This window comes from Salvelinus sp. IW2-2015, linkage group LG16, assembly GCF_002910315.2.
Source record: "Salvelinus sp. IW2-2015 linkage group LG16, ASM291031v2, whole genome shotgun sequence".
In the NCBI taxonomy this organism is placed as follows: domain Eukaryota; kingdom Metazoa; phylum Chordata; class Actinopteri; order Salmoniformes; family Salmonidae; genus Salvelinus; species Salvelinus sp. IW2-2015.
The window spans coordinates 1734676-1759864 of NC_036856.1; the positions used below are offsets into that span (position 1 = coordinate 1734676).

At 43.3% G+C, this 25189-nt stretch overlaps 1 long non-coding RNA gene across 2 annotated transcripts in view; it reads right to left on the minus strand.

Moving 5' to 3' along the window:
• Window positions 1-242: 242 nt before the first annotated feature.
• LOC111975892 (uncharacterized) overlaps window positions 243-25189 on the minus strand; it is a 48091-nt gene continuing 23144 nt past the window's right edge. Inside the window, exons 3-4 of one of the 2 annotated variants that reach the window (XR_002878873.2) lie at window positions 3442-3519; window positions 243-601 (exon numbers count right to left, since the gene is read on the minus strand). This is a non-coding gene — a long non-coding RNA (uncharacterized lncRNA). Of the gene's footprint in view, window positions 602-3430; window positions 3520-25189 lie in introns of both variants that reach the window. The other variant, XR_002878874.2, reaches the window with a different exon arrangement.

The following is a 25189-nucleotide window of genomic DNA, read 5'->3' on the forward strand; positions in this document are numbered from 1 at the left end:
TTCTCCCTCTCCGTCCCTCTTGTATTCTCCCTCTCCGTCCCTCTCTTATTCTCCCTCTCCGTCCCTCTTGTATTCTTCCCACTCCGTCCCTCTCTTATTCTCCCTCTCTCGCGTCCTCTTGTATTTCTCCTCTCCGTCCCTCTCTTATTCTCCCTCTCCGTCCCTCTTGTATTTCTCCCTCTCCGTCCCTCTTGTTATTCCCCCTCCGTCCCTCTTGTATTCTCCCTCTCCGTCCATCTTCGTTATTTCCCTCGTCCCGTCCCTCTTGTATTCTCCCTCTCCGTCCCTCTTGTATTCTCCCTCTCCGTCCCTCTTGTATTCTCCCTCTCCGTCCATCTCTTATTCTCCCTCTCTCAGAGCTAGAAGGACACCACAAAGACATGGCCATTGTCCCTCATGTCTTAAGTCACTTTTCAGACGCCTCCATTTACCTGTTGTTATAAGAGGATGGCTATTTATCTTTGAGTGTTTTATTACACTTAAATGACTGAAACCACCTCATATTGCTCACCCACGTGACATGTATGTAGAGTGACTGAAACGCTTGGAAATTAATGCAGACATCTTCTCTGCTTACTCTTGGTCTCGTCCTCTGGCATAGCTGAGAAAGCAAGAAGGGAGAGAAAGAAAGGGAGGCATTACGAATTCAAAATGTGCACTTCGGTTSGGTTAATAAACCTGAATTTATTAACACGTCAATTTCCAATAAAGCCCCATTTGTTTCACAGACCGTTCAATGTCCCGATTGCCAATTGTATACTGAGTGGCACCCCCTTTCCCTATAATGTATAGTGTACAAAACATTATGAACACCTTCCACCTTTCCATGACACAGACTGACCAGGTGAATACAGGCGAAAGCTGATCCCTTATTGATGTCACTTGTTAAATCCACTTCAAATCAGTGTAGATGAAGGGGAGGAGACAGGTTAAAGAAGGATTGTTTTAAGCCTTGAAACAATTGAGATAAGGATTTTGTGTGTGCAATTTCGAAAGGTGAATAGGCAAGACAAAAGATTTAAGTGCCTTTGAACGGGGTATGGTAAGTAGGTGCCAGGTGCACCAGTTTGTGTCAAGAACTACAACGCTGCTGGGATATCCAGCCAACTTGATACAACTGTGGGAAGCATTGGAGTCAGAATGGGTCAGCATCCCTGTGGAATGCTTTCGACACATTGTAGAGTCCATGCCCCAACGAATTGAGGCTGTTTTGAGGGTAAAAGGAAAGTGGGGGTGGGGGGTATTATAATATAATACAATGTTCTAATATAATATTTTTTATCCTAATACAATTATTCAAAGCACTTCACACATTATCGTTTTGCTCTGAGTTTAACCTTCAGTTCAGCTGCTTATTTGTCTTAGACAAATTTAACGCAAGGTCATGTACTTCATTTTTTGTTCAACTGTACACGGAGCAGGAAAACACATTTGTTTTCACTCTCGGTAGCGGTTGAGGCTTTAGTCATCTTTTAGTCATCTTGAAAGTCCTGACTCATTTGAGTCTTGGTAAACAGCGCACCGTGAGAGTGCTAGGGGGTGGTTTCTGTTGTAGTCTATCGGCATGTGTTGCTAGCTACTTCAACTGAGAGGCCTTAGCGTCAACACAACCTGCTGAGTCATGCTAATTGATAGCATCTGAAGTTTCACTATGATGTGGGGGCTTTTCAAAGGCAAGACAGTCATCTGCATTTGTGACCACGCCAAAAAATGCACTCTCACGGAATGTGTGTGGCGCTTTTTCAATAATTAATGTGAGCAATAATAAAATGTGTTCAGTCATTTAATTTAATCGAAATGTAATAATGAACAGAATGTGACTGTCTTTCAAGGCCTTTTTTTTCTTCTCACGGGTGGACTGAAAGTGAACAGGAGACTATATCTATATGTTGACCCTTCTTCATTAGCTAAATTCTCTTGTCTATTCAGTACTGCAAAAAATATATATACTAATTCCTAACCAGGCCTTTATTGGCTTGCTGCAGAAACATGACCAAAAGTACAGCGAGTCCTCGCTCGAGGGCCACATCAAACTCCCTGACCCCTGGCCCCTTATTAAGCCATTGGATTGACATTGTGCGAAATGACAGAAGCAGATAAGCAGAGGTAGTGGCAGTGTACTCCAAGGTCTTCTATGTCCAGAGGACGAGCATGACTCAGACTGGTTAGGCCAGGAGTCAGCGAGAAACAGAGATGGACCCTGAGCTGACGTCCAAGCCCAAATCGGAGTGACGGGCTGGGCATCACCGCCGACGGGCCGGGGAAGGAGGAAGTCTACAGTATATGGGGCTGGGGGGGGGAGGAGGGGGTAGTCTTTCTCACTCAGACAAGCTGGTCTTAATGGTATGAGCAGCTCTGACATTTGACCACTTCATTGTTGTAAGACGACGGTCGGTTGGAGACCACTGTGAATGTGCGACTCAATGTAAAGGTTTTGTGTTAGAAGTGATTTCCCCTATAGTCAAAGCATACAGAACAAGGTTGTACATAACCTTCTCTACAAATGTCTCCATCGCTGAAATGGAGACGATTTTATCTATTTTTGGATGGATGAGAAAGAGAAGACATAAGAGATAGCCAAATTACAACCACATGTATTGGGACCCTTATCGAAAAACAACAAACTCCAGTGACAAATCGTTTGGCGCAATCAAATTACGTAAAAATAACCATGGGAGCTGTCTGCACATTGCTAGCGTAGCAGTGTGTGAACTTTAGACTATTTTACAACTCCGAGAGCTCCTTTCAGACACGAGGGGGTGCAACGATGGCACAGGGAACATTTTGTGACAACTGGTTAGGGACAGCCAGGCAACACAATTACAATACAGGACAGACCGGTTTCCCCGCAGGGCAGCAGGCTACTGGTTCATGTTCATTAGGGAAGCGATTGGACAGACAACAAAAATTTGAGTTTCTAATTGRACAAGTCCAGGTAGTCCCTCCCAGTTTCAGGCTGTTTTCATCCATCCGTTTTCATCCATTTGGTGCACAATGAACATGACCCTTTGGTGTTACTGACATATGAGACTTGTTGGGCAGTGGGCACACTTCATACACTGTAGGGAACTTGTAATCTTTTGGTGTAATTATTTACATGTGACTATATTGTAACTACACTAGTAAGGAATTTAACAGAGCATTTGGTAAGTATATATTTTTATTAGGCTACACTATAATAAAACATTTTCATAGACCTTATCTGCAGTAGTTACATTCTGGCTACCAAAGTAGTTATATGTTGTATCTACATAATGGCATTAGGGGAAAGTAATGTATTGCAGACAGGTTGTCTAYCTGAGGAGGAAATTCCTTCCTGTTTTTTTGTTAGATTTACAAGCTGCCAGCAGGTACAGACTGGTTAGCTCAGCCCGTCTGCAGCTCTCTCACACACACTATGTGATCTGTTTACCTCCATCTTAATGCTCACCTGCATCTCACCTTTGGGTGTGTTTGTGTGATCTTCTGGCTTCTTCTGKCTCTTCACAGCTGAATGGTCTCGAGTTGTTCTGTGACCTGCTGTCATGCGCGCACGGACACGGACACGGACACACACACACACACAGAGAGAGAAAAATATATCAAATACACTGTTACTATTTTGACATTTGAAAAACAGGTTTTTTTCTGGATAAAAAAAAGGGGCTTAGGTGGTGGGCGTGCCTTGCCCGTTGGCGCAGCAGAATTTTCAAGGAAATTATAGAGGCCCTCATCTTGGCGGTGTAGAGAAATGTAAAACATTTTAGGCCAATTTCCTGCAATTCTACACATTTCTCTATGGAGCATGATGTTGCAGTTTAAGAGCTAACTTCCTGCCATTCTATTAATTGTGCCATGGCTAATGCAGTATTCTTCTGCTTAAACATAACAAAATCAATATGAATAAAATCATTWTTTTTTATTTTTTTTATTCTCCCTGACGGTCTAGCTTTTATTTTGGTGATTGTTAGTTCTCAAAGATTAAATAATAAAAGAAATAGGTCCATTATCTTTTCTACATACTTTATATCCGTTTTTAGTCATTTAAGTTTAAACTGAAAGCATTTTTCCCTCACAAAAGGTATTAACAATAAAAAAGTTTGCATAAAAATCCCATAAAAATACTTAAAGACATTTGAAGAACAATTATAAGAGCACAGGCAAAATATACTACAACAAAGCCACACACGCACACACACTCCCTCTCGCTGCACTCACACACCCTCCATGTGACAGGCTGTGTTTGATGGGGTTGATTACAGTAATTGTGTGTGTGTGTGCGTGGGGGGGATCCTGTGGCAGGAAGGCCATTATGGAGTGGTGAGGACACACACACGCGAGAGGACAGGCTGTGACACCCGTATTGACGCCCAGCCGCTGAGCACTGAACAAACCACAGACTCGCTCAAACCAAAGCCCTACTCAGGCAAAACCAAAATGGAAGCAGTTTCCCAGCATCAGGCCTCGTGTGAATAGCACACAAAGAAAGCAATCCTCCATTTGGGCTCTGGGCTGCTAATCTGCCGCTACTGCTAACTAGAAAGACCGGCAGACCTGTAGCCTAGCAGACTGTATGCATATTTATCACACAGCCTGATCACAGCTGACAGGACTGGGCTGGGCTCTCTCAAAACACGGGTGAGCTCACACAAATAAACACACACACACACACACACACACACACAGTTAAGCTGGGGGATGGGGGAGTGGCTCAGGCAGTTAGTCTCACTGTGGTAACTGAGAAGAAGAGGTTCACAAATGCCTATATTATGTATCTCATACCATGTATTTCATAGAGTGCCTTTATGGCTACACATTTAGCCATCTACACATTCAAGCCATTGCTCATCCATTGTTCAAAAGGCACTACACTTTGCAACGTGCAACCAAGACCGTGGCGAACAAGTGTTCCCTTATTCACTCCTAAATTGTCATGACACCGAAGAAGGCTTCGGCCGAAGCCTTTGTCGATCTACCTACCGCTGAATGAAATATATAGTAAAAATAAAATACAAAAATAAACCTTGAATCTCCTTTTTTGAGTATGGACCAGCTACACAATTTTGGGAATTCTATTACATTTTGGTTGACACACCTGTTCTGAGCGTAGTGGTCACACAAACGTTCATAGTCCCTTATTCATCCCTACAATAAGGAATTGGCCTGCTCAACTCAAAAGTTAGTAGTGGTTGCCCTTATTCCCTCGTCTATTGCCCCCTACTTATTAATCCTTTGTTACAGACCTATTCACATAATCCATTCATTCTTTGACAAAAGCCAATATAAAATATGACAAAATGTTTAGTGTTCCACACAGAAGTTCGGATAATAGGGCAGTGTTCTGTTCTTTCTAAACCACATGATGTTTCTCTACATAACAACTATGCACACTGATCCTTTGGTTAYGTGGGACTGGGTGGATGTTGGAGCCAGTCATTAGATTGACCACAGGTGAGAAGAACATGTCAGGCCAGCTAGGGAACATCTCCATTCCTGGTCAGCCTCCTTCCTGGTCAGCCCACTGACGTGCATGTCAGTGAGAGAGATCTGTGTTGCGCTCTTTAGGGCATGCAACCGAAAATGGGCAAGTTGAGGTAATTCCTCCTTAATTCAGTCAGGTTTTTTTTTCTTCATAAGGTGCCTAATGAATACAACCATGAGGTAGTACATTTGGGTCCCACCTGACTCTACAGGACAGGCCAAGTGTTTGTGTGTGTGTGTGTGTGTGTCAGTGGAGGCTGGTAGGAGGAGCTATAGGAGGACGGGCTCATTGTAATGGTTGGAATGAATGGAATGGAGTTTGATACCATTACATTTATTCCACTCCTGCCATTACAATGAGCCTGTCCTCCTATAGCTCCTCCCACCAGCCTCCACTGTGTGTGTGTGTTAGAGAGAGATGACAGAAAGAGAGAGAGAGCAGAGATGGAAAACCTGAAAGAGATACAAAGCCAGAGACAGAAACCGAGAGAAAGAGACAGATGGATGACACAGAAATCCAGAGAGAGAAGAGAGAGACTAAGATAGAAATGAAGAGAACGCCAGAGACAGAGAGAGAAAGAAAGATAGATGGAGAGTTAAATAGTGAATAATAACCACAATCACTCCAGTATCCCTTACATTGGCTGATGAAAACATCAATAGTCATCCATTAGCCGTGCCGTCCTCTCTCTCTCTGCTCTCATTCTGAAGGTCTTAATAGCGACAGTGTTTGTGTGTGTGTGTCTGTATGTGTTCACACCATGCTCATTTAACCAGCTAACAGGGTCCATACACAAAAATCCTGTGATTTCTGAATCTGCAACAAGACGTATAGGAGACATAAACAGTTCAAGCTTTTCATAGTCATGTTGAAGCTAAACACAGCAAAAAAAAGAAACGTCCCTTTTTCAGGACCTTCTTCAAGGTAATTCGTAAACCAATCGAAAATAACTTCAGCAGATCTTCATGTAGACAGATTAGAGCTTGTTTAAGGAAAAGTGTTTTTTTTCAATTTCATGCTTGAACTCGCTGAACATTGGGTTCCTATCTCTAGTTTAAGCAGTACTGCAAAAAAAATCACTACAGAGTGCATTAAACACGATTTAGAGCTTGTTTAAGGAAAGTTGTTTTTTTCAATTTCTTGCTTGAAACTCGCTGAAATTGTTCTATCTCTTAGTTTAAGCAGTACTGCAAAAAAGTTTCACTAACAGAGTGCATTAAACACGATTTAGAGCTTGTTAAACACGGTTTTCCCATGCTTTGTCTCATGAAATCATAACAATTAATGAACATATGCACCTGTGGAATGGTCATTAAGACACTAACAGCTTACAGACAGTAGGCAATTAAATCACAGTTCTAAAAATTAGGACACTAAGGAGCCTTTCTACACGAGGTAGTGGCTTAGGCGTGTGGCTGTAAAAACGCACTAGATAGAAGATAATTGACGTGCGATGGTAAGGCGAAGTAGGTGAGAAGGCGATGGTCTGTACTCTGAGAGCTTTAGGGCATGTTACAAGAGCGGAAATTATTAATAGGAAGGCGGCTCAAGCAGAGTTTGCAAGGGAATCATTGCCTTCGAGTCACAAGCGCGATATGATTTGATGCAGTGCTCAGTCTTAGCGCTAAAGGCTACCTTAGGTTGCTGCTTCTGCGCAACTGCCAGAAGAGTGCCTTATCACGTAGACGACGAACGTGTAAATACATAGACAGGAGACTCGTTAATGCCTAAAGCCGTCTTTCTTCCTGAAGCATGGGCTTTAGCACGCATTGGGGACTTTTCACATTTTGCAGTAGTACCTCTGGGTGGGACTTCTTATGGGTTACTGAAGGCACTCACATACAGTACCCTGCCATCAGGTCACCAGGAGGAAGATCAGAGTGGCCAAAGTGAACCTATACCTCGTGAGCCAACAGTCCAGTAAGTGGCAGTTGGCAGTAAATCGGACCCCTAGAAGGGATGCAACAGCAAGGTAAGGCACCCCCTGGGGGTCCTGGATTGATAGCCAGCGAGCCACTTCATGCTTGTTTTGCATTTAACAGGAAGGCCAAATTAATTTTGAGATTTAGGAAAAATCCCACTGATTTTTACTGATCAATTAGCTCGAGCCGGTTGGGGTCAGGTGTAGTGAGCCATAGTTGGGGAACAAAATCCTGCAGTACTCACAAGCAAGCGGACGGTGGTCGCCTACACCACCTGGCGATAAAAAGCTTAGTGTCAGAAATCCCGACCAGAGCATTGACTAACCTTTAGTAAAGCAGGTATAGGATAACCTTTACGAAGCCAGGTCTAGGCTATAACTCTTTAAACGCAGCAGTTAGATAATTAACAAAGAGCAAGTTCGGAGCTGAGAATTCAGAGGTCTATTCTTAGGAAGGAAGAGTTACATCGATGTATAGGGCTAAATCGGAAAAGAACTAAACTGACATTTGCACTCTGTGGCAAAGGTGCTTGAAGCATCTGTATCCCAATGCTCAGCTCGTCATTGTAACCCAATCAAATCGGCGGGCTGGTCTCTCAGATTTGGCACTATTTATCTACAACTGAAATGACATATGAAAAGCACACTTTCTCTTTCCAAACCAATCTAATTGTACTACATAAACCTTATCTATCTGAAAAGACTCCTCATAACCTCCAAAGGCAAATTAATGGAATGCTCCCCTAGCTTATTTATCTGACACAGTCAACTCAGTAAATAATAGACAGGAGTCCGTCCAGACACGCATCTCAGGAATAAGGCCCTGTTTGGATCTGGCTAAACGCCATGCCATAGGGAGGAGCTAGAATAGAATACAAATTAAATCAATAATTGTACCGCCTCTCCCAAAAAACAGGATCTATGAAACTGATGGAGCCAAATGTCGTCAGATAATAAGTGCTTCTTTCACAGTGAGAGCATCGTGGACAGGGCAGTTAGATACATGTCCGTGGCTCTCAACTCACGTTCCTGTCATGCCGAAACCACCGAGGGTGGGTAGATGGAGCAGGAGGTTAGGAAGGCGAGAGAAAGAGAGCTCCTAGAAAGAGGCACTGTTAATGGCATGCTGCTCGGGTGTTTCTTGATGACCTAGAAAACAAGTTGGTCCACACTCTGGCAAGAGATGTAACTGGGGGATAACCTGAGTTGTGATGCACCTCAGTAGTGGCACCAACAGCCGGGGTAGGGACAGGCAGCAAGAGATTCAAGCCATAAGCAAATGCTCAGCGATTGACTGAGAGCCTTGTAATTTCAATCGGGTCTGTAAAAATCAATAAACACTGATAAGTACTGCTACTGTCGACATTAAAAAAAAAAACGAAGGAGCATCTCTTGGCCACTAACTCTCTTTTCATGCTATAAACTGTGTGTGTGTGTTGTGTGTGGGGTCGCCGGCCGTAACAGGTGAGAAGCCCTGTGTTTCATCCGTGAGGGTACAGCAAGCGATGCTCTGGTGGGCAGGTATGTTCGTTGTGCGAGCGCTGTAGGGAGGCAGGGAGTTAAGTGATCTCCGTTACGTCAAGATGTATGGGCCCTTCAAGTATTGTCTCCTCTGGTAGGGAGGGGTGGTTTTTGGACACACAATATAGCTACAATCGGGCACTTGGCCCGTCTGAGGAAGTATGTGAGGGAATCGCAGAGGTGTGGAGGAGGGTAGAGCAAAGGCCGTAAAATGGTGTAAGGTCAGACGATCGGCAAGGAGCGGAATCTAAGTAGATAGAGAGATCGACTACAGAGAGGAAGCATGAAGAGACACCACGCTCATACACTACAGCTATCCGGCCTTTTTTTTCCACTCTGCCAACTCTTTGCATGGAATGATGTGGACTGCGGTGTGAAGGGGTTGGAGAGGTCCGCTCGTAGGAGGACTGTTGTCCTAACTACTGCTGAGGTGTGCTGGTCTTGGTTGGGGTCAGGCACTTATACGCTGTTTTTGAATTGCATCACCCAGGGTGGCGTGCTCGGCACTGTGTGCAGTAATGTGTGAAATTTATTCCAGCTACCTACAAGAGGAGCCAAGCGTAGCAACATTAACGAAGGCTGCCCTGAATCGCCATTACCGCGCTCCGGGCCTGTCTAAGTAACCCGTGACTCATCGACGGCCCCACTGGTCACCCCTCTCAGTGCATCGAAGGTCCATCCCGCGTTACGGCTACCTGCTTCCCGTGGCTTTTCTCTTAAATCTGCCTTCGCTGAACACACCTTTATGTTCGACCTCTGATGCTGTGGATAATGACCATCCAACTTTGCAAGCCTGCACGGCCATCTCTAACATTTGGTGTCAATTGGTTGTAACTTGTTTGTAACAGCTCATATTTGGCAGATGGTCTCTTCCTGTAATCCTGAGGGACAGAGCGCGTATATAGAACATGGAGGCAGATCTACTTAATTATTATAAGAGCGCGCAAGCTATCCGTCTAGCGGATTTATCGTGACCAGGCAGTGTCTCCTCTGATACGACCCACCTCTGAATTCTGAATTGCAGAGGGCTCAACTGAGCGCACACTTGCTGGAAGTACATTCAGCTCTGCTAACCCTGAATTACAGAGTCTACTGGGTCGACACACACACACATCTTGTCAAAAGCTCTGTCACTATGGGAGGCAGCAAGGGCCAGCTCGTATCACACTGACAAATGGGGACAAGTGATGAACTTTTCAGTGGCAGTGATCATTCCATTACTGAGTTTGATGAACCCTAATGAGGGCCTGTGTCCTGCCACTGTCATGTGTGACAACAATTGGCGTAGAGTTGGTGACAGGTGGGCTGCTTGGACATGGGGACAAATTAAAAGGAGTGTCTCAGTGCAACGGTTCAATCATCTTAGTGGCTCATAGAGCTCTTGCCGTGTGTGATCTGTTTGTCGGGTGGTCTTACTCGTGCTGCGGGTGTCAGATTGTTTTCCCAGTAGGTGTGTTGTGTACTGTCCTGTCGTGCCAGCAGCTGTCTTCAGGGCCTCCGACTGTGTGTGTTCATCTCTCCTCGGCTCAGGCTTGTACAGGGGCCTCCATCGGGTGGCTTTTCCACCGCTCCAACATCTCGACGGAGGCATGGGTCTGGCCCCACACAACCACCGCTACTGCCCAATAAGTCGTGCGGGAGGGAGCCACGCTGCCATTTGCGGAGGGACAATGGGGCTGCTTGCCCGTATTCAAGGTTCTGGTCACTCGGTGTGTCTTAGCTGGACACAACAGAAGGCAAAGACTACATTGGGTGAATACACTGCTCGAGGCACATGATGCCCCGTGCATGGCGCGGGTACAAGATACTAACCCAGTAACGTGTGAGTGTGTCCGTTTCGTGCACGTACCTCGTTGAGCATCGGGGCATGCTGGTCACATGTTCTTCCATAAGGATCATGTTCGGAGATAGTTTCGGAATAATTATTGTTGCTATGTGTCTACTTATGACACCAATTTTGGGACGCCTTTCTTGGTCTTCCGGCAAGGTGTTGTTCTACGGCTATTTGTCAAGGGCCACCACAACCTATTACTTTTCCTTGTGACAAGCACGAACTTTGGTTTCAGCCGATATAGTCGGTATGCCCTTCCTTTCGGTAAATTTTTGGTCAACAGTAGTTGGGAGGTATGTATCTTATGGTTTTCCTTGAAAGTGTTTGTGTTTTTGTTCATATTTGCAACGACAGACAACACTTGCTTTGTTTTCATATGCTTAGGGAGATCTTGTTAAATTGGATTTAATAATTACGGCACCGATCACTATGCTTAGTTATGATGTAAATTGTGTGACTCAAGACTCTCACCATTGGCATCAACAAGGTTCACCATAGGCAGAGTTTTGCGCAGGTCTTGAAGCCAGTGGTGAGACGTATGTGGTCTGCGTGTGCGCTGGGTGCAGTCTTTTCTATTCGACGCTTCTCCTCCGAGTATTTCGATGTGAAGTGCTGTGTCTGGGCTTCGACGCCTCTGACGCGAGGTGTGTTTGGACAGTATGTGCTACGAGTGTGCATCCCATGGATGCGAAAAACTGTCACCAGTGTGGTAGTGTTAAGTTGTGGCTGGGTGCAGTCTTACCAGTGTGAAGTAGTGTGAGTGTGGCTTGGGTGCGGGAGTCTTTACGCAGTGTGAGTGAGTGTGAGTGTCGGTGGGTGGCAGTCTTAACCAGTGTGAGTAGTGTGAGTGGTGGCTGGGTGCAGTCTTACAAGTGTGATGTGGCTGGTGCAGTCTTACCAGTATGAGTACGTGGGTGGAGTGTGGGACTGGGTGCAGTACTTACCAAAGTGTGAGATAGTGTGAGTGTGGCTGGTGCAGTCTGAGCAGTGTGAGTCGTGCTAATGTGGCTGGTTTCGCAAGTCTTACCAGTCATGAGTAGTCGTGAGTGTGGGCTGGGTGCAGTCTAGCCAGTATGAGTTAAGTGGTGAGTGTTGGCTGGGTGCAAGTCTTACCAGTGGTGGTTAGTGTGAGTCTGGCTGGGTGGCAGTCTTAACAAGTGTGAAGTGTGTAGGACTGCGCTTCTTTCATTCCCGCCTATTCCCTTTTACGGTAATTTTCCCTTAAAATGCAATTTGTACAGTGATGCAGCAGCTGGTTGAAGGGAGCCTAGGCCGGTGTAGAATGACGTTTCTCCCAAACGCTGATCATGGGTCAGTTTGGCATTTTTCCCCACTGAGTGGTTAAGGTTAGTATTCGGGGAGGGAAGCTGATCCTAGAATGTAACCTATAGGAAACATCACCCCAGAGCAGTCCAAGACACAGCATCTCCACACATAACCTCAGAATGATCAGCATGAGCCTACTACACAGAGTAGTACTCAACCAAACCATGGGCTCTGGGTATAAATAATCACACACAAATTCACTTAGTTGACTTGCCTAGTTAAAGGTTCATTAGAAAAATAAGAAAAACATTTCCCTGTTTGTGCACATGACATGAAACACGGACACACACACACTTTAAGACTGAAACACCCCTAATTATCCGCAGCAGACTATGACAAAAGGTATACTCTCCTAATTGGACAGTGCAATTGCAGATGTGTATTAACCTGGCGAATGTTGATGCACATAAAACAAGATCCCCGAGTCCAGTCGGGATCTTTGTTTTATGTGCATCAACATTCGCCAGGTTAATTCACATCTGCAATTGCACTGTGATTCAAATGGGAACCAGATATCGAGACCCCTGGAGAGGGAGAAAGAGGAGAAGGGATGGGGGGCCAGAAGAGAGAGGCTTTCCATAGTAATAGGCCTAGGGTGGCATTCCTTGATCCCGGCGCTCCGGTGTTTGGTCTTGTTGGTAAGTGAGGTAGGGATGTTTCCATAGTGGTTAAATGTAAATGTAAATGTAAATGTATCTTTCTCTCTCTCTCTCTTCTCTCTCTCTCTCTCTCTTCTTCTCTTCCTTCTCTCTCTCTCTTGCTCTCTCTCTCGTCTCTCTCTCTCTCCTCTCTCTCTCTCTCTCTCCTTCTCTCTCTCCTCTCCCTCTCTCTTCTCTCCGTCTTGTCCTCTCTCTTCTCTCTCTCTTCTCCTCTTTCCCTCGTAACCCTCCTTCCTTCTCTTCCTCGCCTCTCCTTTCCTCATTCTCTCCTCTCCTCTCTCTTCTCTCTCTTCTCTCTCTCTCTCTCTCTCTCTCGTCTCTCTCTCTCTCTCTCTCTCTCTCTCCTCTCTCTCTTCTCTCTCTCTCTCTCTCTCTCTCTCTCTCTCTTCTTTCTCTCTCTCCTCTCTCTCCTCTCTCTCTTCCTCTCTCTCTCCTCTCTCTCTCTCTCTCTTCTCTCCTTCTCTCTCCTCTTCTCTCTCCTTGTCTGTGTGTGTGTGTGTGGAAAAGGCCATCAGGGTCTTAGGGTTTCGATAGAGTCAGACAGAGAGGATGCAAAGGCCAGTACGAGGGGAGCAACACACACAAAGTTCTTACTGCATTCACTAATATGCAACAGTAGCCCTTTATACTCGTACCCGTATATGGGTGGAAAATTGCAGATTTGGGCACTGATAAGCGCCTAAAATGGAACGCGGTGGCTGTACAGTAACATGTTCTAAATGACATCAGAGCTCAGGCTCTGCGATTCACAGCGCCGTATGGGTTTTGACTGACAGCCATTCTGAACTTCAGCACCGCACGCCACGAGAAGTTACCCTCATTCCACCCACTAATTGGGCAACATTTGCAAATTGTTTGTTTTGTGAGCGAGAGAGAGACATTCTGTAAATTAAGAGGACTCTATGTATTTTGAAAGATGAGACGTTGAGGATTATAATAAACACYGCTTTGATGTCGTACATACAAGCAAGCCAAACACCCGTGAGTCCAAAATGTGCACTTCACATTCCCCTATCATAAAACTCATGTCATATTCAGCGACAACGTTAAAGATCACTATGTTTGATGTACAGTTACAAGAAGATATCCTGGGTTGTTCTGAACAGAATGAGCCAATGTTTGTCTCTTGTGAAGAAAACTTGCTAAGCAATAAGCACCTGAAACAAGGAGATAAACTCAATTCCACTGTACACAGTGTCACTAACTAGTCACACACACAGATACAGACACACAGACACCGTTGTTAGAGTTAGACAATGAGGAATCAAAAAAAATAAACATGATTTACGAACTATTGGGTATGTCTCATTGCAAAGGAGTCATATCTGTCATTATTGTACATAGTAAATACTGAGATTCCTCTTGCCAGTCGGCCCACAGTAGAACCCAGGGGCCTTTTCAGCCTGTTCAGATAGAAATGTATTGTGTAGAATGGATATGATTGTCTGTCATGTAGAATAGGGAATCGTGTCAGCTCTATTCATAAGGAACTGTGTCAGCTCTATTCATGACATTTCTAGGCTTGCTGAATAGATCCCAGCTGCAGCTGGGAGCACTCAGTCCCTTCCTGTGAGATGTCCACGTGCCTGCCATAGCGCGAATACCAGCCAGGGCAACCGGTCACCGCCGTGGCCCCTGAGATTTTCCCCCTGGTTAAATATCCAGATGTACTTTTTAATGCACCCCAGTCACTAGATTTCCCCTGTGCTGGTTATAATACTAACTGTAGAATGTCTTTCCTCCTTAATGTAGACCATAGAGGGTAAGGAACAGCCTATTGAATAACTATGCCATATCCAATATAGACGTGGTGGAAAAAATCCGCAAAACATTTCTTTCAATTGTTTAAAAAAAAAATAAAAAATGTACAAAACGGAAGGACTAAAATTGTCCATCCCAAAAGTGATGTGCTAAATATGGATTTGATGGTGAAATACAGCACCTGAACTATTTAAATGGACCTACATTCACAGAGAAGGAACAATGATTGGCCTCGATTGTTAATACCTGGATTTGATGTTAAATATTACTGGGATTGCGGTTGGCAGTGCTGCTGTAGCTGAGAGCGGGAAGAAAAATGAGGCCTTTATTCCAGTGACTGAATCTCTCTCTCTCTCTCTTGCTAAAACCAAGAAGGGCATTCTTCATTAGGACAGATATGGCACGACTCGCCAATKTATTCCTTCATTAGCAGATATACGTGCTGCTCACTACAGTAGAAAACATGGGGACCACCCACACGTTTATGCCCTCTCAAACAACTACTCACAATAAAGAGCTGCTCTCTGGTGACTAAACGAGGGAATTCACACAAATAAAAACGGGGGGGGGGGCATTCAAGGAAACGCACCTTTTGTGTAATACACAGTGCCTTCAGAATGCATTCACACCCCTTGACTTATTCCACATTTTGTTGTGTTACAGGCTCAATTCAAAATGGATGAAACAATTCTAATATCTCACCTATCTACAAACAATACCCCATAATGACAAAGTGAAAACATGTTTTTAGAACTGTTTGCAAATGTATTGAAAATAAAATAAAGAAACATTTTCTAAGATTTTCCTGAGGTACAGTTTATATGAGGAAATCAGTCAATTGAAATACATTCATTAGACCCTAATCTATGGATTTCACACGACTGGTATTACTGAATCTATTGGTCACAGATACCTTTAAAAAAAAATGGGCCTCAGGATCATCACGGTATTGCTGTGCATTCAAATTGCCATCGATAAAATGCAATTGTATTCGTTGTCCGTAGCTTATGCCATCCCATACCATAACCCCTCTGCATGGTTTTACCGTAGGGTGTGTATAGAAATGTCTATGCATGGTTTTACCACAGCGTCTGCAGTAAAGCAACCAGTAGAGACATGGTTTTACTGCAGCGTCTGCAGTAAAGCAACCAGTAGAGACATGGTTTTACCGTAGCGTGTGTAGTAAAACAACCAGTAGAGACATGGTTTTACCGCAGCGTCTGCAGTAAAGCAACCAGTAGAGACATGGTTTTACCGTAGCGTGTGCAGTAAAGCAACCAGTAGAGACATGGTTTTACCGTAGCGTGTGTAGTAAAACAACCAGTAGAGACATGGTTTTACCGTAGCGTGTGTAGTAAAACAACAAGTAGAGACATGGTTTTACCGTAGCGTGTGTAGTAAAACAACCAGTAGAGACATGGTTTTACCGTAGCGTGTGTAGTAAAACAACCAGTAGAGACATGGTTTACCAGAGCGTGTGTGCAGTAAACAACCAGTAGAGACATGGTTTTACCAGTAGCGTGTGCAGTAAAACAACCAGTAGAGACAAGGTTTTCCGTAGCGTGTGTGTAGTAAACAACCAGTAGAGACAAGGTTTTACCGTAGCGTGTTGTAGTTCAAACAAACCAGTAGAGACAAGGTTTTACCGTAGCGTGTGTAGTAAAACAACCAGTGGAGACATGGTTTTACCGAAGCGTGTGTAGTAAAACAACAAGTAGAGACATGTCTGTCTAGCTGTAGACCACCCAGAGCAGTCATCCAAACAATCCCCCCTCCTCTCACAAGTCCTAATCGTCTCCATCCTCTGGTTGGGCATTTCTACTTCCAACACATCTAAACTAAAACTAGCCCCACAGCAATCCTCAAACAAAACATCAGCCATGGCAGAATTTTAGGGCTTTAAGCAATATATATATTTATGCCTAAAATTGTACAAGGAGTTTTCCCTGGTCAATTCATATGGCAAGGAAAAAAATCATGTCCCCAATTATAGTAAGAAATCTGTTCTTATGCATGCTTATTGATGCAGCTTTGCACGCAGTAATTATCCATTTAAAATTGCACTGTATAAGACTGTCTCCTAAACAACAAGTCTTGTAAACGTTACCCACTGACGACAACGTTAAGATAGAACCTCCGCCGGAGTTTAACCGCTCGGCGTACAGAGGTAGTCAGACTTGAGAAAACACATTGCTGGCGAATCCGTTTGACTTCAAAGACGCGACTTAAAAAATACCTCTATATCAAGCCGTGCCAGACAGCGGGTGAATATACTGCTAGATTTCCTTTCAGAGGTCTGTCATTTTACGACGGTAATATCAGGGGCAGCCGAGTCAAGGGGTAGGCAGGACCCGTAGCAATGCCTCTCTGCCAAAACCCTTTGATCATCTGCCCACCTCGCTCAGAATGTTTAGTTTCTAAACAAATATTTTGGATGCTTTGCTAAAGTACGGTGACATTCCGATGCACTAAACAGTGCCCGAAAAAGGCTCTGGGGAAAACAAAAGAACACTTTGGAAAAAGGGTTCTTCGGCTGTCCCTGTATGATAACCTTTTTTGGTTCAAGGTAGAACCCTTTTGGTTCTAGGTAGAACCCTTTTGGTTCTAGGTAGAACCCTTTTGGTTCTCGGTAGAACCCTTCCACTCAATGAATAACCCCCAAAAGCCCTTTGGAAGTTGGAACCAATAACCAATAGGGGACAGCATAAGAACCCTTTATGGTCTTAAGTAGCACCTTTTTTTTCTAAGAGTGAAGAGAAGGAGCAGAAAAGAAAACCAAGAGAGCATAAGAGAGAGAAGTTCCCCTCCCTCCTCTCCTTCTCCTCGGCACCAAAATGTTCCAAATCCTCCAACCCTGAGGTATTAATCTGTTTCTGTCAGAGGTTAGCGCCGATGCTAACAAAGGCTGTTTATTCTAGGCAGCATGGCTAATGACCCCTAACCAATGCTAGCAGTTCCCAGGCCGGGGGGAAAGAGAAGGTAAGTAACCTAATACATTCCTGGTGGGAGGGGGCTACATCATCCAGTTAGTTCCAGGTTCATTAGAGCACACAGTAGCAAAACGTTCTGCAATGGAAAATGAAAATAAGCGTTTCTTATTGGACAAAAAATTCATTCCCAGAGATGGCCATTTCAGTTTCAGTGAACTGAATGTGTATGCGCGTGTGTGTGTGTGTGTGTGTGTGTGTGGGGAGGTAATGCTTCCAAGGGCAGCATAATGCTACCTCTGACACCCAGCAGTGAACACAAGCCTTTGTCTCCAGTCTTGGGCATTATGGAGACCTTAAGGCCTTCCTTTAATTTACCAGCTGATACGCAAAACCTCATAACAAAAATCTCACAACTACATTCAGTCCCAATAATCTCTCATTCTTCCTGAACTGTGCACATGTTCAATTCTCCCCACAAATGTAAAATTATTGGATTGGTATAGGCATTGGCTGGAAAGAGTTCCCATATATCTGTAATTTCCTTTCAAATCCAAGGGGGGGAATAAGTGCATAGGAGAGATTATTGGGACATGTCAATGAAGAGGTTGAGCCACCATTCAATGTCAACTCCAAGCACTGTAGCTCTTTGAAAGCTGAGGAAGTTCATGAGCCAAAGAGAAAATATGGAGTATTGCTTCTATGAAAAATATATAAATAGTCTCACAAAAAGGTGCTAATTGTAAACAAGGGTCTAAAGAGACTTTCGGGAGCATATTTCGTAGTCTTATTATACACTGAACAAATATGTTACATATGAACGCAACATGTAAAGTGTTAGTCCCATGTTTCATGAGCTGAAACAAACGGTCCCAGATATTTTCAATGCACACAAAAACCTTATTTCTCACAAATTTGGTGCACACATTTGTTTACATCTCTGTTAGTGAACATGTCTCCTTTGTCAAGATAAACCATCCACCTTACAGGTGTGGCATATCAAGACACTGATTAAACAGCACGATCATTACACATGTGCACCTCGTGCTGGGGACAATAAAAGCCCATTCTAAAATGTGAAGTTGTCAACACAACAATGCCAAAGACGTCTCAAGTTGAGAGTGCGTGCAATTGGCATGCTGACTGCAGAAATGTCCACCAGAGCTGTTGCCAGGGAATTTAATATTAAATTTCTCTACCATAAACCGCTTCCAACGTTGTTTTAGAGAATTTGGTAGTACGTCCAACCGGCCTCATAACCGCAGACCATGTGTAACCATGCCAGCCCAGGACCTTCACATCAGGCTTCTTCACCTGTGGGATCATCGGAGACCAGCCACCCGGACATCTGATGAAACTGTTTGCACAACCGAAGAATTTCTGCACAAACTGTCAGAAAACGTCTGAGGGAAGCTCATCTGCATGCTCGTCGTCTTGACCTGACTGCAATTAAGCGTCATAACCAACATCAGTGGGCAAATGCTCACCTTCGATGGCCACTGGCACACTGGAGAAGTATGCTCTTCCCGGATGAATCACAGTTTCAACTGTACCAGGCAGATAGCAGACAGTGTGTATGGTGTTGAATGGGCGAGCGGGTTTGCTGATGGTGGCAGTGGGGTTATGGTATGGGCAGGCATAAGCTGCAGACAATGAACACAATTGCAATTTATCGACGTCAATTTGAATGCACAGAGACACCGTGACGAGATCCTGAGGCCCATCGTTGTGCCATTCACCCACGGCAAGTGGCAAGGATCTGTACACAATACCTGGAAGTTGTAAATGTCCCAGTTCTTCCATGGCCTGCATACTCACCAGACACATCACTCATTGAGCACATTTGGACAGCTTGGGATGTTTGAGATGCTCTGGATCGACGTGTACGGCAGCATATTCCAGTTCCAGCCACTGTCCAGCAACTTCGCACAGCCATTGAAGAGGAGTGGGACAACCTTCCACAGGCCACAATCAACAGCCTGATCAACTCCATGCGAATGAGATGTATCGCGCTGCATGAGGAAAATGGTGGTCACACCAGATACTGATTGGGTTTCTGATCACCGCCCCTACTTTTTTAAAATGGTATCTGTGACCAACCGATGCATTCCCAGTCATGTGAAATCCATAGAACAGGGCCTAATGCATTTATTTCAAATACAGTCCTTATATGAACTGTAACTCAGTAAAATCTTTGAAATTGTTAGATGTTGCGTTTATTTATGTTCAATTTACTGCTCTAAAAAGCCGTTTGTGACTGGAAATGCTCTATTCTAATGATAACATTATTGCTTTCATTACACAGGCTAAAGTGGTACAGCCCTCTAAAAAAGCATTTTACAAATGGATATACTTTCAATAATCAGTTGCTTTCGGAAAGTATTCAGACCCCTTCACTTTTCTACATTTTGTTACGTCTAAAATTGATAAAAGAAAAATAAATCCTCAATCTTCACACAATACCCCATAATGACAAAGCAGAAATGTTTTGAAATTTATTTTTAAAAATGTAAACAGAAATACCGTATTCAGACCCTTTTCTGTGGGACTGACCCAAAAATCTTGTGATCTGGGTTATTGTCCTGTTGAAAAAAATGTTGATAGTCCCATTTAGCGCAGACCAGATGGGATGGCGTATTGCTGAAGAATGCTGTGGTAGCCATGCTGTTTAAGTGTGCCTTGAATTCTAAATAAATCACAGACAGTGCCACCAGCAAAGCACCCCCACACCACCTCCTCCATGCTTCACGGTGGGAACCACATATGCAGAGATCATCTGTTCACCTACTGTGCGTCTCACAAAGACTGTGGTTGGAACAAAAATTTCTAMATTTGGACTCATCAGACCAAAGGACGGATTTCCACCGGTCTAATGCCCATTGCTCATGTTTCTTGGCCCAAGCAAGTCTCTTCTTCTTATTGGTGTCATTTAGTAGTTTCTTTGCAGCAACTCGGACATGAAGGCCTGATTCATACAGTCTCCTCTGAACAGTTGATGTTGAGATGTGTCTGATACTTGAACTCTGTGAAGCATTTATTTGGGCTGCAATCTGAGGTGCTGTTAACTCTAATGAACGTATCATCTGCAGCGAAGGTAACTCTGGGGTCTTCCTTTCCTGTGGCGGTCCTCATGAGAGCCAATTTCATCATAGCACTTGATGGTTTTTGCGACTACACTTGAAGAAAATACTGTTGTTTCTCTTTAYTTATTTGAGCTGTTCTTGCACTAATATGGACTTTGTCTTTTACCAAATAGGGCTATATTCTGTACCCCCCACCTTGTCACAACACAACTGATTAGCTCAAACACATTAAGAAGGAAAGAAATTCCACAAATTAACTTTTAAGAAGGCACACCTGTTAATTGAAATGCATTGAGAGAATGCCAAGAGTGTGCAAAGCTGTCATCAAGGCAAAGGGTGGCTACTTTAAAGAATGGCAAATCTAAAATGTATTTTTTGGTTACTACATGATTCCATACGCGTCACAAGACCTCAACTGGCAGCTTCATTAAATAGTACCTGGAAAACACCAGTCTCAACGTCAACAGTGAAGATGCTGGCCTTCTAGGCAGAGTTGCAAAGACAAAGCCATGTCTCAGACTGGCCAATAAAAATAAAATATTAAAATGGGCAAAAGAACACAGACACTCTACAGAGGAACTCTGCCTAGAGGGCCAGCATCCCGGAGTCGCATCTTCACTGTTGAAACTGATGAGTTTCAGAAGAAAGTTTTTTGTTTCTGGCCATTTTGAGCTGGTTCATGTGGAAAGGCCTATGTAGGACAAACGAAAAGACACTTAAAACAACGCATAGCTGAACACCTCAGCTCAATCAGGTGTAAGAACATTGACTATCCCGTAGCAGCCCACTTTGTTGAAGCTAACCATCCAATCTCCTCCCTCAAATACACAGGCATTGAGCATGTTGCTCTACCAAGGAGAGGAGGTAACATTGAGATCCTACTTCTACAAAAGGGAGGCGTACTGGATATCCTATCTAAAAACATTGACCCCTAGTGGTCTGAATATTGACATTGATCTCAGACCCTTATGAACAATTCTTTCTTTTATGAACAAGTCTTATAAATTGATATATTCTTTCTACAGCTTATTAGCGTAAACCTAATATGTTCGCCCTGTTGATGTTGCTTATTATGCATTAAGGTTGAACCAAAGGATTACATGTAACAAATATGAAATGAAATACGAAACAATTAAATATGTGAAATTGAATTAAACAATAATATATGTTGATGCTAATATTATGCACAATATTCAATTATGTTTCTATATAATAAAAAAAAGCCTAATATATTTAATATGCCATACACTATTCTTTAACAGTTTTACTAATTCATTGTAATTCACTTAATCATTATGACACACCCCTCACCATTGTCATTGGTTGCACTAATTGCACTGTTTGTCTACATAATCTGGTTCAAGTATTCATGACATTACCCTGAGGAAGGCACAGTGATGCCGAAACGTTGGTAAATACCCATTAAATTGCTGGGAGTTTATATATGGAGTGTGCGACTCTCTATTTTGATAGTTTATTCTTTACTCAGCACAACAGTTTTCAGCTGTGCTAACATTACTGCAAAAGGGTTTTTTAATGATCCATTAGCCTTTTAAAATAATACACTTGGATTTGCTAACACAACGTGCCATTGGAACACAGGAGTGATGGTTGCTAATAATGGGCCTCTGTACACCTATGTAGATATTCCATTTAAAAAATCTGCTCTTTCCAGCAACAATAGTCATTTACAACATTAACAATGTCTACACTGTATTTCTGATCAATTTTATTTTATTTAAAAAATCGACMAAAAATTTGCTTTTCTTTAAAAACAAGGACATTTCTAAATAAGCAACACCAGCTCAGACTGTATGTGTGTGTGATTGGTCGATTTTTGTGTGTGTGTGATGTGTGTGTGATTATATATATATATACACATACACACACACACACACACACACACACACACACACACACAGGTGAAGTCGGAAGTTTACATACACCTTAGCCAAAAACATTTAAACTCAGTTAAACTAAATTCCTGACATTTAATCCGAGTAAAAATGTCCTGTATTTGGTCAGTTAGGATAACCACTTTATTTTAAGAATGTGAAATGTCAGAATAATAGTAGAAAGAATTATTTCTTTCAGCTTTTATTTCTTTCATCACATTCCAAGGGGGTTCAGAAGTGTACATACACTCAATTAGTATTTGATAGCATTGCCTTTAAATTGTTTATTTGGGTCAAATGTTTTGGGTAGCCTTCCACAAGCTTCCCACAATAAGTTGGGTGAATTTTGGCCCATTCCTCCTGACAGAGCTGGTGTAACTGAGTCAGGTTTGTAGGCCTCCTTGCTCGCACACGCTTTTTCAGATATGCCCACAAATTTTCTATGGGTTTGAGGTCTGGGCTTTGCGATGGCCACTCCAATACCTTGACTTTGTTGTCCTTAAGCCATTTTGCCCCAACTTTGGAAGTATGCTTGGAGTCATTGTCCATCTGGAAGACCCATTTGCGACCAAGCTTTAACTTCCTGACTGATGTCTTGAGATGTTGCTTCAATATATCCACATAATTGTCCCTCCTCATGATGCCATCTATTTTGTGAAGTGCACCAGTCCCTCCTGCAGCAAAGCACCCCCACAAGATGTTGCCACCCCTGTGCTTCACGGTTAGGATGGTGTTCTTCCTCGGATTGCAAGCCTCCCACTTTTTCCTCCAAACATAACGATGGTCATTATGGCCAAACAGTTCTATTTTTGTTTCGTCAGACCAGAGGACATTTCTCCAAAAAGTACGATCTTAGTCCCCATGTGCAGTTGCAAACAGTAGTCTGGCTTTTTATGGCGGTTTTGGAGCAGTGGCTTCTTCCTTTCTGAGTGGTCTTTCAGGTTATGTCGATATAGGACTCGTTTTACTGTGGACATAGATACTTTTGTACCGGTTCCTCCAGCATCTTCACAAGGTCCTTTGCTGTTGTTTTGGGATTGATTTGCACTTTTCGCACCAAAGTACATTMATCTCTAGGAGAGATTTTTTTTTCTGAGGACTTGGCTGATTTCTTTTTTTCCCCCATTCCTCAAGCAAAGACGCACTGAGTTTGAAGGTAGGCCTTTAAATACATCCACAGGTACACCTCCAATTGACTCAAATGATGTCATTAGCCTATCAGAAGCTTCTAAAGCCATGACATCATTTTCTGGAATTTTCCAAGCTGTTTAAAGGCACAGTCACTAAGTGTATGTAAACTTCTGACCCACTGGAATTGTGATACAGTGAATTATAAGTGAAATAATCTGTCTGTAAACAATTGTTGGAAAAATTACTTGTGTCATGCACAAAGTAGATGTCCTAACCGATTTGCCAAAAATATAGTTTGTTAACAAGAAATTTTTGGAGTGGTTGAAAAACAAGTTTTAATGACTCCAACCTAAGTGTGTGTAAACTTCCGACTTCAACACACACACACACACACACACACACACACACACACACAACAACCCACAACACACACACACACACACACAACACACACACAACACACCACCCCCACAATACACACACACACACACACACACACACACACACACACACACACACACACATCTGAGCTGGTGCTGCTTATTTTATAAAGCAATGTACAGCTGTGTCTGTTGCTATAGCCCATTCAGGGGCCCCCATGCGTGGGACTGGCGCTGTGCTGCTGGTTGGCTGCTGGTGATTATGGCTATATGCAATTGCAATGGCATAGCATTGTTTGTTGATTTAGCAGAAAACACACTGTTATATTCCCCTGCCCTTATCACAGTGAAGACACACTTGTTTTATAGTAAGAGTATAAAATGTATAACACAAAGTAGAAAATAATATTTTACACTGTGTTACGTATCACTTTTACCCCACAACATGACACATCTGTTTGGTGAGTATTAGCTTACCGTAGTGTTCTTCCCTGTAACTTGTTTTGAAATGGCATCAAAGCGAAAGTAGTCTGTTCTATATTAGATTATTAGGTTGAACTATAGCCTAATAGGCACATGGGATTCAGTTCCTTGTGCTTGACTACAGAAAGCAATATTAAATGTATGTGCATGTGTCTGCTGCTTATTTTGTAGACCGCTGTCTACCTGGTGTCATTTTGTTTACTGTCCAAATACTCTATACAACAAAGTGTAGCCTAGGCCTAATTATTTATTCATGGCTCTGACTTGACCTGCTCATTGCCTTGTATTAACCTGTGCGCTAGATAATCTGGGCACAGATATAGCCTACTCAATGATTATTGAAAACCATTCAAACATGAATGCATTATTACACCACGCACAAGCACACACACTACAAGTAGAGAAAGGCCAGGAAACGCACAACTTTACGACCTTATATAAAGACAGACCTTGCCCACAGCTCCTCCCTCTCTCTTTGTATATTTTTGCCTTGCTCTCTCGCTCCAGAACAAGACCCCATGGGCTCCCAACCATAATGAGTTTCAGCTCAAAACCGTGGCTGATGGATATCCGTCTGTCTTTAGCCAAAGGGTAAAAGGCCAAAGGCAACCATTAGCCCTAAAGAAGTTGTGCTTGTACCACTTTACATTCAAGCTGGGTAATAACCTGGTAAAAAGATGGTAATAACTATGTACTTACTAGGTAATTAGCAAGTAGTCACCATTAATTACAATTAGTAGTTATAATGTTGTTTAATGGGTTCCACCATTTTAAAGTAGTCAACTAGGTGGGGATTCCTATGAATTGGGA